Below are 18,029 nucleotides of genomic sequence, written 5' to 3' on the forward strand. Positions count from 1 at the left end.
GTATTATCTTTTTGCGGAACGGAAGTACGGGACGAAACCCCACTGAAGCACTCTGTAGTGCTTCCGTAGGGTTCCGTTCCCCACCATTCCGCATCTCCGGATTTGCGGACCCATTGAAGTGAATGGGTCTGCATCCGTGATGCGGAATGCCCACGGAACGGCGCCCGTGTATTGCGGATCTGCAATACGGCAAAGGGGCGCACACGTTCGTGTGCAGGAGGCCTTATAGGACCACATTTTTTTTTACAAGAAAGGTACTGTATCAGGGCCCTACCCTACATGGTGGTATGCTCACTGATTTTGGAAGGGGACAGACTCCCTTTAAAGTTTAAATCTGTACATTCAAACAATGAAGGCAATAAGACAGAACAGTAACTTGTGGCCAGAAGCCCTTCCTTTCACTTCAATATCTTTATGTGGTTTATGCGTCAAGCAGACACCTGAGCCCAGTGTGGTCAAAACGCCGGAAACGTTGGTGGTTAGACATTTAGTCATAGATGATGTTAAAAATACTGAATAAGCTTTAGTAGTAAATAACTACTAGACAACAATAACACCCAGTAGACATGTCATCTGTTTGACCTATAAGGTAACTGTGGTTATAAGGTATATGGAGGCATTTCATGGACATTTCTATCAATATCATTTGTTTAAAGGGTTGTCCAGTTATGGAACATTTTTAGGCTACTTTCACACTAGTGTTCGGGGCTCCGCTTGTGAGTTCCGTTTGAAGGGGCTCCCAAGCGGCCCCGAACGGATCCGTCCAGCCCTAATGCATTCTGAATGGATGCGGATCCGCTCAGAATGCATCAGTCTGGCTCCGTTTGTCCTCCGCTCCGCTCAGCAGGCGGACACCTGAACGCAGCTTGCAGCGTTCGGGTGTCCGCCTGGCCGTGCGGAGGCAAACGGATCCGTCCAGACTTACAATGTAAGTCAATGGGGACGGATCCGTTTGAAGTTGACACAGTATGGCTCAATTTTCAAACGGATCCGTCTCCCATTGACTTTCAATGTAAAGTCAAAACGGATCCGTTTGCATTATCATGGTAATGCAAACGGATCCGTTCTGAACGGATCTAAGAGTTTGCATTATAGGTGCGGATCCGTCTGGGCACATACCAGACGGATCCGACCTAAACGCAGGTGTGAAAGTAGCCTTAACTGTGGGGAGCTTACACCTGCTGAAATAAACCATACTCGCCCATCCCCGACCACTCAGTTCCAGCTCCTTGGCTCCCCTTATTGTAAGCTTACAAACCGACGGGGTTACGTGCATCACTGCAGCCAAAGACTGGCCTCAGCAGTGACATGCCCTCAAGAAACATGTCACCAGCCAACCAGTGCCTACTGGAATCTGAAACTGGAGTGAGCGATACTCCTTGGAACGGCTCATCACACCGATGCATTGAATTTTCTTAATAGGGCATTTTCATACTGCCACACAGGGTGGCTGTAAATGAACACATTGGACTGGCCCACCAGAGTACCAGGATATGCACTGGTGGGCCCATGATCTGATACCATAGAAGGCCCAAAGGCCCAGGTGACAAAATGTATTTGGAGCCAATAACTAGGGTTTATTTCTTTAAATCAAAACCTATTAGACATTATTGGTGATATAGGGGTTGGTGGGCCCAAGGAACCCTAGTCCGACCCTGTCTGTGGCCAGCGTAACAGGGAGAAAAGTAAGAGATTATAGAAGGGTCCAACATAGCACTCATTGATAGCAATTCATGGAGATTCATTCTCCAGATGCCAGCAACAACCCCATAATAAACCATGGGTTCAGTTCTGGCATCAGTTTCCTTCCAGTGTCTCTGTACTACACCGGATGGCTCGCTACATGGGAACTCAGTCCTAGGGCCCTTGCACACGATCGTATGCCCTCCAAGACATACAGTCAGTGAGTGGGCCATATGTCCCGGAGCGGCATTGATCGTGCGCACGGGAGCGCACAGCATCATAGATTACAATGATACTGTGCAGGTCGGGCCGCCCGCGGGACTATTGTCCTGTACTTATATGATCATACAAGTGCGGGACAATAGTGCACGTATCACAGTAACCTATGATGCTGTGCGCTCCCCTGCACACAATCAATGCCGCTCCGGGACATATGGCCCGCTCACGGTGCATCTGGACAGCATTCACAGAACTACAGGAGGTACAAAAGAAAACATCTATACCACGATGTGACAAACTGCCATTTGCCACTGGGCATTGTAGAGGACTTATGGCTAGCCTCCTGCCCTACGACTATGGCCCCGGGACATGTTGCCCTTCAGGAACAGTGACAGAACTGTGCCGCATGTCTGGACTGTTGGTGGGACCGAACGCGGTCAGCAGTGTATGCTGGGGATTCTGTGGAGCTGGAATCGGATGCGCGGATACACGAACGCCGCTGACCCTTACCTTCTGCCATACTGAACTTTCAGCTCCAGAGACTAAGTCCCGTTCGAAGATGGGACTTAGTCGTTTTTCTGCATGGAATTGACTGACCGCACAGCCCAAATCTATGGAACTGTTTTGGGCAGGAAATTGTGCTTGCGGTCGGTCATAAAGGACTTCCACTAAACTTTTGATCCGCTGGAGGGATTTGTGTGATTTTTGGAAGTGTTTATGTTTGATGTATGCAGAGTTTAAATATGTAATTTTTATGGAGATGGAATGTATGGTTTTAAAGTTACAGTGTATGTTTAAAAAACTGTATTTTTACTGTCTGTGATAGTTATGTTAATCCATAATTATATCCCAGACAGAAGGGAGGATTTTGTGTATTCGGGTGGGGATTCCTCTCCTATTGTTCCCACATGTGTATTGGTGATCTCCCTTTGTCCTGGGAGATAATTGAATTGCACTTCGGGTGTCTCCAGGCAGAGAGGAGGAAACCATGATGCATTGTGGGGACCTGCATAAATACGGGCGGGTAGCCCTCAATAAAGAGTTCAGCTCAGTTCATGTTTTTCTAACCCTTCAAAACGCAGCCTTGTCTCGTTATTGGAGGGAATTGCTGTATCACGCTGGGGATTGCTATGCTCTGCATATTCCCTGGAGGAGAGATCTTTCCCACACGGTCCTGAATGCTGGAGGTTCATTCAGGGTGGAAGGAAGACGGCGCGGCTCCAGTTAAGCTACGGCGGTTGTGGAGTCTGCGGTGGTTGTGGTGTCCAGTGCGGTGCTTGTGGTCCTCGGCGCAAGCTAGGAAGCGTCCATTAACGGAAGCGGATCCGTTACACACGACCATGAACAAACGGCCACCAAAAATGTCAAACATTACTCTCCTGGTACATTCCCTTGCTCTATTGTCGATGCTCTGGTGGTCTCAGTTTGCTTTCCTCCAGCAGAGGACTGGCCTCAGGATCCATGATTACTAGCTTATGACATTTCCTGCAGTTGGTCCAATGTCTTCAACTCTTGGACAACCTCCTTAAATCCGTACTCATGTATGAGTCAGGAACTTTGAAACATTTCCAGCTCCAGTCAAACCATGTCTGGCTGTCAAGAGAAATCTCAAGTCAGAACGACATAGGAACGGCATCAAAGCCAGGAAATGGTCTTTTAGTGGAAGATGGTATTTTTGGTCCATGCTGATCCTCATTTTTGTTTTTTGATCGCAACACATTCATTTCTATGGGTCACAAAAGATTCGGATAGCACATGTTCTGCAAATTATAGTATATGTCCTATTCTTGTCCATTTTGTGAACAAGAATAGGAATTTCTATAAAAAGGGACCACGGAAAGTGTGGGATGCACACGGCAGATATCTGTATTTTACGGATCCGCGGTTTGTGGACCACAAAATACATACGGTCATGTGCATGAGGCCTAAAAACATCGGACTGCAAAACACACAACGGTCGTGTGCATGTAGCCTTATCCTCATAATAGTGTGTCATCCGTAGATCCCCCATAACAGTGTGAAATATTCTATTTGGTTCAAAATATTTTTTTCTTATTCTCCTCCTCTAAAACCTAGGTGCGTCTCATCATCGGGTGCATCTTATAAAACGAAAGATACTAGTACAAAATAGAGTAATCCAGGTTTGTACCTCCATGCACCCATGTGACCACCAACACAATGCTCTGCTGACACGGTTTTCTAGCAGTGCACATGGACAATGGGAGCAGAAAATGCTTTTGCTCATCACAAACAATAAAATGAACGTACCGAGAGAACAGACGCTTTCTCTGAGGTCCATTAATAACCGTGAATTCCTATACTTTTTTAAAACAGAACGGTCACCTAAATATACTGGCCTGTGGAAAGGCGGGATATTAAAGGAATATTAAAGGGTCCGTTCTGCAATATAGGCTGTCAATCACTGCTTTGAGAGGTGGGGGTCTGCTCTTCTCAGATTTACAGCTCACATAACAGGCACGTTCCCAGAAAAATCATTCATCGCCTGGTTTCACTGAACATGCATGGTCAGGATGAACAACTATAATGGGCAATATGGACTAAAATGTTATTGTTGTGTCTGTGAAAGGAACGTTCACCAGACGATTGTTCGACTTGTATCTAAGAAGTATAGTCGCCTTTAGCATTGGTAATGAATGTGATGGCCAACCACGTGTCCACACCGCTCACTTCAGTCTCCTGCAGGGCGTACAGCTGGATGCACCGCCATACACACTCCACCACCTGGAAGGAGGGAAAGGCTGTTTGCATGTAGCCATACAAACGAGACCTGGTAGCCTCAAAAAAGAGATTTTCTTTTTAATTTTTTTCTTTTAAATCTGACAGAGCAGGACTGGATAAATCCCAGGGGCCCTGGTTAAATATATTTTTTGCTATTTCCATCAAACGATTGGGTTGTTTTAAATCCTGGAGTGGTCGATCTGGCCTGGAAGGTCTACAGTAATATGTCCCTCTCTGACAGAGCCGTGTGGGGAAGAGCAGCAGCCACATAAGGGGAAGTCCACACAGGACATAAAAAGCAGTGGCAAGTAACAGGCGGATTTTGTCAGAGTTTACCATATTTACTGCAAAGGGTGAAAACCTCAAGCATAAGGCTAGGGCTACACGACACATGGGGCTTAACTACACAGCAACATGTGTCGCGCGGCAATTTTTTTTATTATTAAAGCGCCATTCATTCCATAGCGCTCTCCATATGATAAGGGGTGCACATACATAATACAGACAATTGCATTAATCATAAGACAAGTTACAAACTGGTACAGAAAGAAAGCGCCCTGCCCGTGAGGGCTTACAATCTACATGGTATGGGAGAAGAACACAGTAGGTGAGGGTGAAGTTGGTCATGGCGGTATAGAGGCAGCAGGGTCACTGGTTGTAGGCTTGTCTGAAGAGGTGGGTTTTCAGGTTTCTTTTGAAGGATTCCACTGTAGGTGAGAGTCTGATATGTTGGGGTAGCGCGTTCCAGAGTATGGGGGATGCACGGGAGAAATCTTGGAGGAGATTGTGGGAAGAGGCGATAAGAGGAGAGGAGAGGAGAGAAGGAGGTCTTGTGAGGATCGGAGATTGCATGTGGGGATGTATCGGGAAAGTAGCTCAGAGATGTAGGGAGGGGACAGGTTGTGGACGGCCTTGTATGTATTTGTTAGGCTACTTTCACACTTGCGTTAGGTGCGGATCCGTCTGGTATCTGCACAGACGGATCAGCACCTATAATGCAAACGCTTGCATCCGTTCAGAACGGATCCGTCTGCATAACAGCTTTTTCAGATCTGAGTTTTCACAATTGTTAAAACTCAGATCTGACAGTATATTCTAACACAGAGGCGTTCCCATGGTGATGGGGACACTTCAAGTTAGAATATACTAAGAACTGTGTACATAACTGCCCCCTGCTGCTTACAGGGGGCTGTGATCCGCACAATTAACCCCTCAGGTGCCGCACCTGAGGGGTTAATTGTGCAGATCTCAGCCCCCTGATCGGGTGCTGCCAGGCAGCAGGGGCCAGATCCCCATCCCTCCCCAGTATTAAAGCATTGGTGGCCAGTGCGGCCCCCCTCCCTCCCCAGTATTAAATTCATTGGTGGCCAGTGCGGCCCCCCCTCTCCCCTAATTAAAATCACCCCCCCCCCCATTATTGGTGGCAGTGGAGAGTTCCGATCGGAGTCCCAGTTTAATCGCTGGGGCTCCGATCGGTTACCATGGCAGCCAGGACGCTACTGCAGTCATGGCTGCCATGGCCTTACGCTTCATGCACACGGCCGTATTCATATTTCGGTCCGCCACTAACGGATCCACAAAATAAGCATGATTTAATAGAAAGGACTATTCTCGTCCACAATGCAGGCCAGAAGAGAACACGTTCTAGAATTTGAACACACATATATGAAAAAATATGTGCATGTGCATGGTCTCATACACGTGAATGGGTCAGTGTGCTATCCGCAAAAAATTATGCAGGAAGGATACAGATGAAAAATACTGTTGGGTGCATGAGGCCTTATAGTGGGGTCCATCAGGGACCATCTGGCAAATCTGCAAACTGCTGACAGAGCCTCAGAGGGCAGTGTGAGCCTTTCAAACACAGTGCCTGTTTCACCTTCCATACTGCCTGCCGGGTGTGACCTGCCATCCTGCCAGCACGTTACTTTATAAGTGAAGCATTCATCTGTGCCAGCCACGCCACAAGCAGAAACCCATTGACATAATAATGGAAGACGGGACAACGCCATTGAAATGAAACTGGCATTTCTTAAGACATTGTCCCCTCTGTGCCCAGCACTGCAGAATAGGCGGGTGCCATAAAGGAGTAACATGCGAGACGAAGCTCCACAATACAGCAGTATAGCTAAGTTCCTCAAACAGTAATTAAATGGGGAAATGAAAGAGATGAAAGATGTACAGGCCACAAAAATCCTGCAGACAGTGCGGAAAACGTCCAGCGAGAAAGCACGGAGGAGACACCCCTGTGCAGTTCCTCTTGGTCTGCAACTATGAGGCCACGTAGACAGAAAGGATGCAGTATTACATGCTTCATTAAATGGCTAGCCACGTACTATACGGAGGGCTCAGGTCCACATGATCGTGGGGGTCTCTGACCTCTGGGACCATCATCAATCCTGAATGAAGATTTCCTTGCTGAGCAGCTCTCTGGGACTATTACTAGGACAGACCACCTACATTAGATCAGTGGTTGCTGTTCTGAGTAATGCAACCTTCAAATTAATCAGCTGACCACAAAGCAGAACAGGGCTTAAAGAGGTATTCCGGTTATGTTATATCCTATCCACAGGATAGGGGATAGCTATTAGATCGGTGGGAACCCTACCGCTGGGACTCTCGTACTCCGTGAAGACTCCCAAAATGAATGGAGCAGCAGGCTAGGCATGCGTTCAGCTGCTCCATCCATTGCTAGGGGAGTTCTATAGATCGCCAATCTATATACACTGAACAAAAATATAAACTTAACACTTTCGGTTTTGCTCCCATTCTGCATGAGCTGAACTCAAAGATCTGAAACATTTTCTACATACACAAAAGACCCATTACTTTCAAATATTGTTCACAAATCTGTCTAAATCTGTGTTAGTGAGCACTTCTCCTTTGCCGAGATAATCCATCCCACCTCACAGGTGTGGCATATCAAGGTGCTGATTAGACAGCATGAAAATTGCACAGGTGTGCCTTAGACTGCCCACAATAAAAGCCCACTCTGAAATGTGCTGTTTTATCACACAGCACAATGCCACAGATGTCGCAGGAATGTCTACCAGAGCTGTTGCCCGTGCAATGAATGTTCATTTCTCTACCATAAGCTATCTCCAAAAGGTATTTCAGAGAATTTGGCAGTACATCCAACCGGCCTCACAACTGCAGACCACGTGTAACCACACCAGCCCAGGACCTCCACATCCAGCATGTTCACCTCCATGATCGTCCCCGGACAGCTGCAGCAACAATCTTTTTGTATAACCAAAGAATTTCTGCACAAACTGTCAGAAACAGTCTCAGGGAAGCTCATCTGTATGCTCGTCGTCCTCATCGGGGTCTGGGTCTGACTGCAGTTAGTCGGCGTAACTGACTTGAGTGGGCAAATGCTCACATTGGATGGCGTCTGGCACGTTGGAGAAACGTTCTGTTCACGAATGAGTCCCGGTTTTCACTGTTCAGGGCAGATGGCAGACAGCATGTGTGGCGTAGTGTGGGTGAGCGGTTTGCTGACGTCATGGTTGTGGATCGAGTGGCCCATGGTGGCGGTGGGGTTATGGTATGGGCAGGCGTATGTTATTGACAACGAACACAAGTGCATTTTATTGACGGCATTTTGAATGCACAGAGGTACCGTGACGAGATCCTGAGGCCCATTGTTGTGCCATTCATCCATGACCATCACCTCATGTTGCAGCATGATAATGCATGACCCCATATTGCAAGGATCTGTACACAATTCCTGGACCCAGTTCTTGCATGGCCAGCATACTCACCGGACATGTCACCCATTGAGCATGTTTGGGACGCTCTGGATCGGCGTATACGACAGCGTGTTCCAGTTCCTGGCAATATTCTGCAACTTCGCACAGCTATTGAAGAGGAGTGGACCAACATTACACAGGCCACAATCAACAACCTGATCAACTCTATGCGACGGAGATGTGTTACACTGGGTGAGGCAAATGGTGGCCACACAAGATACTGACTGGTGTGGCCACCCCACCCCAGTAAGGCAAAACTGTGCACATTTCAGAGTGACCTTTTATTGTGGGCAGTCTAAGGCACACCTGTGCAATATTCATGCTGTCTAATCAGCACCTTGATATGCCACACCTGTGAGGGGGATGGATTATCTCGGCAAAGGAGAAGAGCTCACTAACACAGATTTAGGGTTCATTCACACGTCCATATGTGTTTTGCGGACCACACATCGCTGGCACTCATAGAAAATGCCTTTTCTTGTCCGCAATTGAGAACAAGAATAGGACATGTTCTATTTTTTTGCGGAACAGAAGTCCGGATCCGCAAATGCAGACAGCACATTCCGGCCCCATTGAAAATGAATGGGTCCGCACCAAATTGCGGACGTGTGAATGGACCCTTAGACAGATTTGTGAACAATATTTGAGAGTAATGGGTCTTTTGTGTATGTAGAAAATGTTTCAGATCTTTGAGTTCAGCTCATGCAGAATGGGAGCAAAACCGAAAGTGTTGCGTTTATATTTTTGGTAAGTGAAAATTGATGACATCCTCAGGATAGGTAATCAATATCAGACTGGCAGGGGTCTGACTCTCTGTACCCCCGCCGATCAGCTGTTTGACGAGGAGGTGGCGCTCGTGGACCCGCTGCTTCCTGGTCATTACACTATGCGCCATTGTCAAGTAAACGGAGCAAGTACTCGTCTTCCCCCTGCACTTCTAAGACTAAGTGCAGTATAATGAAGAGAAGGCGGCACTGGCTGATCGGCAGGGGTGCCAGGACGCCCACCAATCAAATATTGATGACCTATCCTGACAATAGGTCATCAATATGTATGGCAGGACAACCCCTTTAAAGGGTTATTCCCATCTCAGATATTGGAGGCATATCGCTAGGGCAGTGATGGCACTCCAGCTGTGGTGAAACTACGACTCCCAGCATGCTCCATTCATTTCTATGAAGTTCTAAGAACAGCCATGCCAGTCTACATCTTAAGTTGAATGAATGAAGGGCTGACACGCATGCCCGATGCACCCTCCAAGACGTTGCAGGCTCCGTTCTAAGCATAGGAGCAGGTCCTAGAAGTCTGACCCGCACCAATCAGACATTGGGGGCATACCCTAGCAGCCTCTACAAAGGAGACGACGCTCAGGTCATTTTGGAGAGAAAACAGCCCTCACAAAACACTGATGGGCAGGGGTGTGGGGAATCGGACCCCCATCGATCTGACATTGATCACCCATCCTGAGGATATCCCCTAATAACAATTTGACAACTCGAAGTCAGTGGAAGTGTGATCCCTTGTGTCTCTCCGCCATCAGATCACACAGACGCTGCAGCCAGTCGTCAGCTGCACATACTGTACATGCACCAACCTGCAGCAGCGCCGTCAGGCCACATAACTCGTCACAGATCTGCCGCATTTGCCATCCACTTCCCCTTCTGCAACATATGCTGTGCAGTGCCCAGCCTACCAGTGCCAGGTGGCTCTAAAGTACATAGACACTACAGTACCGTATGTTACTGTGCAAAACATCCCATCGTCTGCACAGCATGGGGCGGCAATCAACGCAAGTCTGCCAGTTCTGGAATAATCGCAATGAAAAGTGTGATGGGCACAGATGCCATCAGCAATATGCATGGCACTTTTTACCAGTGTCAGGATAGGGGGGCTTCATGGCTTTCTATTTATTAAGGGGTTCTCCTCAGACCATTCATGGGGGATATGACACAGCCCAGGCTGGAAATGTGCCAACTGTGTGACTCGGTGGCACCACCAGCAGCAGTCCTGTCACCTTTAGCACAACTCACAGGTGGTGGTGAAGGGGCACCCTGGCAGCCACACAACTTCCCCCACTTGTCACATCCCATACACACAGCCCCACCTAGGGCGGAAGCAGCACCCCTGACACGACCCGCGGCCACACACAGGCTACGCTCGGGGGGCGTCCGTGTCGCTTACCCGTAACTTGCTGCTGCTTCTCCGCCGCCAGTGACGAGCTCCTTCCCGGGGGCTGCTGCCGCTCTCCCGGCCTCTGCACAACTCTTTACTTCACTTTTACCAGGCCGAAACTTCCTAGAGAAACCGAGGAAACACCCTTCCTCCCAGGCCGGAGAGCGGTGGGCGGGGCCTCCTCAAGCCACTCCTCCCTGGCTGTACACACGGGCCGCCATGTCGCCTCCTTCTGAGGCACGCTGGTCGTGTCGCCTCACCACTGTCACCTTTTGGACCCCAGTCCCTCTGTCTCTCTTTTTGACATGAAATAAATTAGCATTAACCCCTTCTATCCCTGGCCAGTTTTCGCCCTCCTGCCCAGGCCATTTTTTTTGCAAATCTGACATGTGTCACTTTATGTGGTAATAACTGGAATGCGTTTACTTGTCCAAGCCGTTCTGAGATTGTTTTCTTGGGGGACATTTACTAAACATGTTGCGTCAAAATTATGGTGTAAAATGCACCAAAAAGAATGGTGTTTTGATTTGCGCCAAATATATCAACTTTTCTACACAATTTTTCGCCATAAAGAATGCATCACGCCAGAAATGATTTATAAATGTCAAAGTGGGCGGGGCTATAAAACTGGCGCATGTTACGGCTCATTATCATCCTCTTATCGGCAGAAATGGTTCAAATAGTGGCGGACAATTAAGCCAGCCTATGTGGTGGTGTTTGGTGTAAAAAGTCGAATTTATGGCATAAAGATGCGACTTTTTGTCAAAAAGTCGAATTTATGAATGGAAAAACCAGCTCGTCGTGGGAACAAGTGATACGTAAGTAATAAAACAGGACACATTTATTTTTATCTAATAGAAATGATCTAAACAGCAGGGTTTTGTCAGCAAATTGACATTCAACAAGAACAGCCTGAGTCTGAGACAAAAGTTGCAATTTACCACAGGAAATGTCGCAAATATGCTTCAAAAGTCACAAATATGTTTCAAAAACTCTCAAGTGTGATCTGGCAGGGGTGGCTAAAATGGTGCATTTTGGTTTAAAAAAAAAAAGTTGCATTTTTATGCCATTGGCATTAAAATGTTGCAAAAAGAGATAAGTCCCCAAGTCTATGAGGGTCATTTATCATTAATGGTGTAATTTGCGCCCAAAACATACTAACATTACAAATCAAAAGTGGTTATCTGTTTCACTTCATATATCACCAGGCGCACGCCACTTGTAAAATGTGACTATATTAAAGGGGTTATCCCATCTTAGACAATGGGGGCATATCGCTAGGGTATGCCCCCATTGTCTGATATGTGCGGGTCTCACCTCTGGGACCTGCACCTACAAGGAGAACGGAGCGGAGAAAGTGGAGGAGGGCGCACTGCGCATGCGCAGCCACCCTCCATTCATTTCTATGTAGCCGCCGAAAATAGGCGAGCTATTTCCGTCAGCCCCATAGAAATGAATGGGAGCAGTGGCCGCGCATGCGCGGTGCGCTCCCATTCACTTCAATGGGAGAGGCGGGGAGCTGCGTCTGGTGGTGGACGGACCCTGGGAAACCCAGGGTCCTCCAGTCATAACTCTCCCCGGCTCCGTTCTCGTTGTAGGTGCGGGTCCCAGAGGTGGGACCCGCACCTATCAGACAATGGGGCATATCCTAGCAGGGATAACCCCTTTAAATATAAACTTGATTATCCGCCTATTTCTCTTGATTTGCGACATTTTAACACCAATAGCACTAAAATTAGACTTTTTAAAACTGAAATGTTTCATTCCAGCCAACCCTGTCCAGACCACACTTGCGACTTTTGAAGCATATTTGCGACATTTCCAGTGGTAAATTGCGACTTTTGTCTCAGACTCAGGGTTCATGCACACGGCTGTTGCCTGGTCGTGGCCGTATTGCGGCCCGCAAACAGCAGGTCCGTAATACACGGGCATCGGCTGTGTGCACCCTGCATCACGGATGCGGACCCACTCACTTAAATTCGGTACGGATTGGAAGCACTACGGAGTGCTTCCGTGGGTTTTCTGTCCGTGCCCTTTTTGCACTACTTTTTTGAGGTGCAGACAGTCGGATACGGTCCCCATTTAAGTTAATGGGTCCGCGATCAGCATGCAGCGGCCCCATCCGGCACATGGTCGTGTGCATGAGCCCTCAGGACGTTTGTCATGGTTTTGTTTTTGTTGAATGTCACTTTACTGACAAAACCCTGTTGTTCAGCTCCTTTATATTAGATAAAAATAAATGTGTCCTGTTTTAATACTTACCTATCATTTGTTCCCATGAGGAGTTGATTTTTCTGTTCAGAAATCGACTTTATGACAAAAAGTTGCATCTTTCTGCCATAAATACGACTTTTTACATAAAACACCGACACATAAGTTGGCTTACTTGTCTGCAAGAATTTGAGCCATTTCTGCCCATAGGAGGATGGTAAATGAGGCTTAATATGAATTTGAAAGCTCCGCCCACTTTGACATTTATACCTTATTTCTGGCGTGATGCATTCTTGTGATATTTTTGTAGAGCTGGTTGTTACGGACGCGATACCTAATATGTGTACTTTTTTAAGTTTGTTTCTGTTTTACACAATAAAAGAATTCATGAAAAAAAAAAAAAAGATGTTTTGTTAGGGTACTTTCACACTAGCGTTATTCTTTTCCGGCATTGAGTTCTGTCCTAGGGGCTCTATACCGGAAAAGAACTGATTCGTTTTCTCCTAATGCATTCTGAATAGTGTTGAGCGAACTTCTGTTTTAAGTTCGGCGTCTAAAGTTCGGCTTCCGGTTAGCGGAGAATCCCGATATGGATTCCGAATTCCGTTGTGGTCCGTGGTAGCGGAATCAATAATCGTCCATTATTGATTCCGCTACCACGGACCACAACGGAATTCGGAATCCATATCGGGATTCTCCGCTAACCGGAAGCCGAACTTTAGACGCCGAACTTAAAACAGAAGTTCGCTCAACACTAATTCTGAATGGAGAGCAATCCGTTCAGGATGCATCAGGATTAGAGTTGAGCGGACACCTGGATGTTCGGGTTCGGCCGAACTTCACAAAAAAGTTTGAGTTCGGGACCTGAACTTAACCCGAACCCCATTGAAGTCAATGGGGACCCGAACTTTTGAGCACTAAAATGGCTGTAAAAATGTCATGGAAAGTGTCACCGCCAGTTCTGTGAGAAGGTCTGGCAGACGTTCTTCTCTACCTCTTGTATGACGTTCTTTGTTTTGGTTTCACTTTGTCTTTCCCTTTCCTTCTGCCAGGTGTCCTTATTTAGACTAATTGTCTTCCTTTATATTCCCTCCCATACTGCCTCACTTTGTGGTTTATACTACTTCCTGGATGAAGTGTTCACTGCTGGAGGCTGCTGCTGCTGTTTGCTCAGATATGTCTCTTCCTTTTTTTGTGTTTCCTTGCTGGCTTGATTCTAGGTGACCCTTACTACTCCGTCCGTATTAAGTGCAGGGAGTCAGTGGTCGTGTCCCCTCACTATTATAGGGTTTTCAGGTGTCACACTGTCTTAGGTACGTGGGCATGCAATCGTCTACCATTGAGACCCTTGCATGTGCTTAGCAGTCAGGGACAATCCCGATATGGATTCCGAATTCCGTTGTGGTCCGTGGTAGCGGAATCAATAATCGTCCATTATTGATTCCGCTACCACGGACCACAACGGAATTCGGAATCCATATCGGGATTCTCCGCTAACCGGAAGCCGAACTTTAGACGCCGAACTTAAAACAGAAGTTCGCTCAACACTAATTCTGAATGGAGAGCAATCCGTTCAGGATGCATCAGGATTAGAGTTGAGCGGACACCTGGATGTTCGGGTTCGGCCGAACTTCACAAAAAAGTTTGAGTTCGGGACCTGAACTTAACCCGAACCCCATTGAAGTCAATGGGGACCCGAACTTTTGAGCACTAAAATGGCTGTAAAAATGTCATGGAAAGTGTCACCGCCAGTTCTGTGAGAAGGTCTGGCAGACGTTCTTCTCTACCTCTTGTATGACGTTCTTTGTTTTGGTTTCACTTTGTCTTTCCCTTTCCTTCTGCCAGGTGTCCTTATTTAGACTAATTGTCTTCCTTTATATTCCCTCCCATACTGCCTCACTTTGTGGTTTATACTACTTCCTGGATGAAGTGTTCACTGCTGGAGGCTGCTGCTGCTGTTTGCTCAGATATGTCTCTTCCTTTTTTTGTGTTTCCTTGCTGGCTTGATTCTAGGTGACCCTTACTACTCCGTCCGTATTAAGTGCAGGGAGCCAGTGGTCGTGTCCCCTCACTATTATAGGGTTTTCAGGTGTCACACTGTCTTAGGTACGTGGGCATGCAATCGTCTACCATTGAGACCCTTGCATGTGCTTAGCAGTCAGGGAGAGCTCTTAGGGTTTTATAGGGCTCACCTACTGTATATGCTCCTTAGTAGATCAAGCCAGTCGGTCGTTTATTTATAAGTTCCAGTTATCTACAACTTCACCCGTGACAGAAAGGGCTAGAGGGCTGCAAATGCCAGCAAAATGTGGTTAAGAGCATGGCAAGTGCTCTGCAAACAAATGTGGATAGGGAAATGACTTTAAATAACATAAAATACGTAAAAATAAAAAATAATAATCTTGATCTAGGAGGACGAGGTCCACATGGAGTAGGAGGTTGAGGAGGCGGTGGATGTGGCGGTGGAGGTGGAAGCGCCGGTGGAGAAGGAGGAGGTAGCCTACACTGCTTTTTGGTTTTAAATTTATTTTTTATTTTTTTAATTAGGGTACACACCAAAACATTGGGAAATATAACCTGTGATAACCCCCTCCAGTCGTGCACGTTCAGACAATACACTGGCTAGAGGGCAGGCCAGCACCTCCAAGGCGTAAAGGGCAAGCTCAGGCCATGTGCCCAATTTGGAGACCCAGAAGTTGAAGGGGCAGACCCATCATTCAGTTCGTCATACTGCTCCACCATGTCGCACGTCTCCATGATGTCCACGATCCAATTGGATATCTTCTCTGTCAACTTTCGATGTTCTTTTATGCGCCTACCATGGTTATAACGGGTGGCAGGGAATCAGGGTTCCAGGCCGGAGAGGGAGCCTGAGAAAGAGAGACCACATCCAAGGGAGGTCAATGGATGAAATTAAATGTAATCGAGCAGGAATGTGGGACAAAGTATTGAAGCATAAGCTTCCAAGTTAAGGAGGGGGCGCGCAGCAATTACCCACTCCCGACTCGGGGAGGTAGTGACGATAAATAACAATACAGGACTCTTAAGATGCCCTGTTATTGGAATGATTAATAAAAAATTATAGGGAATGTCACTGTGGTATTTTGGATTTGGAAACGTTAGCCAGGAGAGGCCCTGCTGCCACTTTGTTGACTCTAGCTAACTTCTGCCTGATCGCACGTCCCTGTGACGTCCACCATCCATTTGGATATCTTCTCCATCAACTTTCGATGTTCTTTTCTGAGCCTAGCATGTTGATCAGGGTTATTGGCGAATCAGGGTTCCACGCCGGAGAGGGAGCATGAGAAAGGGAGACCTCATCCAAGGGAGGTCAATGGCTGCAATGGGATGAAGCGGAAATGTGGGACAGGTTATTAAAGCAGAAGGATCGAATGAAAGGGTCAATTAAAGACGAATTTTAGAAATTTAAGTCCCTGTCACCTATGCAGAGCAGGGGGTTTTCATCGCCAGAAATGGTTTAATGTCACCCACCAATGGAACCCTATGCAGAGCAGGGGTTTATTCATGGCAAAAGTTGTAAAATGTCACAGAAGAATGTAACAGAAAAATTAGTGAAATTTATTAACCTGTCTACTAGGTAGAGCAGGGGTATATCACAGCCATAAATTGGTGAATTTCACCCGAAAATGTAACAGACAAATTAGTGATTTATTTTAACCTGTCTACTAGGTATAGCAGTGGTATATCACACCCAAAAATTGGTGAATTTCACCCGAAAATTTAACAGACAAATTAGTGAAATGACATAAAATAAAATACGTACAAATAAAAAAAAAAAAACTTTATTTATGAGGTGGGTGTCCATATTGAGTATGAGTTGGAGGAGGCGGTGGACGTAGCGGTGTAGGTGGAAGCAGCGGTGGAGGAGGACGAGGTAGCCAACACTGGTTTTTGGTTTTAATTTTTTATTAGGGTACACTCCAAAAGAGTGTGAAATATCCAAAATACAAGAATGAGCAATTGCGCTGTAGTATGTCTATTCTGCAAAAGGTATGGACAAGTCCTGTGGGATCCATGCCTGGTTAATTTTAATGAACGTGGGCTTGTCCACATTGGCTGTGGACAGGCGGCTGCGCTTGTCTGTGATAACGCCCCCTGCCGTGCTAAACACACGTTCAGATAATACACTGGCTGCAGGGCAGGCCAGCACCTCCAAGGCGTAAAGGGCAAGCTCAGGCCATGTGCCCAATTCCACAAGAGAATCATGAAGTTCCTGTCTAGGAATTGGGTTGGCAAGGAGGCTTTCATTTATCCGCCAATTACATATTTTCGAGTGACATCCAGCTGTTTTGATATTGATAAAAATAGGCGCATGATCAGACCAGGAAATGTTGCCCAGCTCTGCCGATTCCAGCATTCGAAGAGTCGGGGTGTTCCCAAAAAAATAATCTATGCTAGTATGTGTGCGGTGTGGATAGGAATAAAAGGTGTAACTCTTAGGCTGCGTTCACACGGGCGAGATTTCCGCACGGGTGCAATGCGGTAGGTGAACGTATTGCACCCGCACTGAATCCCGACCCATTCATTTCTATGGGGCTGTTCAGATGAGCAGTGATTTTCACGCATCACTTGTGCGTTGCGTGAAAATCGCAGCATGCTCTATATTCTGCGTTTTTCACGCAACGCAGGCCCCATAGAAGTGAATGGGGTTGCGTGAAAATCGCAAGCATCCGCAAGCAAGTGCGGATGCAGTGCAATTTTCACGCACGGTTGCTAGGAGACGATCGGGATGGAGACCCGATCATTATTATTTTCCCTTATAACATGGTTATAAGGGACAATAATAGCATTCTGAATACAGAATGCATAGTAAAACAGCGCTGGAGGGGTTAAGAAAAATAAAAATAAATTTAACTCACCTTAGTCCACTTGATCGCGTAGTCCGGCATCTCCTTCTGTCTCCTTTGTTGAATAGGACCTGTGGTGAGCATTAATTACAGGAACAGGACCTTTGATGACGTCACTCCGGTCATCACATGGTACGTCACATGATCTTTTACCATGTTATAAGGGAAAATAATACAATCTACAGAACACCGATCCCAAGCCCGAACTTCTGTGAAGAAGTTTGGGTTTGGGTACCAAACATGCGTGATTTTTCTCACGCGAGTGCAAAACGCATTACAATGTTTTGCACTCGCGCGGAAAAATCGCGGGTGTTCCCGCAACGCACCCGCACATTTTCCCGAAACGCCCGTGTGAACCCAGCCTTAGGCTACTTTCACACTAGCG

General features: G+C 46.9%; 1 protein-coding gene across 1 annotated transcript in view; it reads right to left on the reverse strand.

Moving 5' to 3' along the window:
* Window positions 1-10,743, reverse strand: part of CYFIP1 (cytoplasmic FMR1 interacting protein 1) — a 142,303-nt gene extending 131,560 nt beyond the window's left edge. Inside the window, 1 exon segment of the mRNA XM_040425141.1 lies at window positions 10,575-10,743. The gene's annotated coding sequence lies outside the window, so the exon portion shown is untranslated.
* Between the last annotated feature and the right edge of the window lie 7,286 nt (window positions 10,744-18,029).

This window comes from Bufo bufo, chromosome 3, assembly GCF_905171765.1.
Source record: "Bufo bufo chromosome 3, aBufBuf1.1, whole genome shotgun sequence".
Lineage (NCBI taxonomy): Eukaryota > Metazoa > Chordata > Amphibia > Anura > Bufonidae > Bufo > Bufo bufo.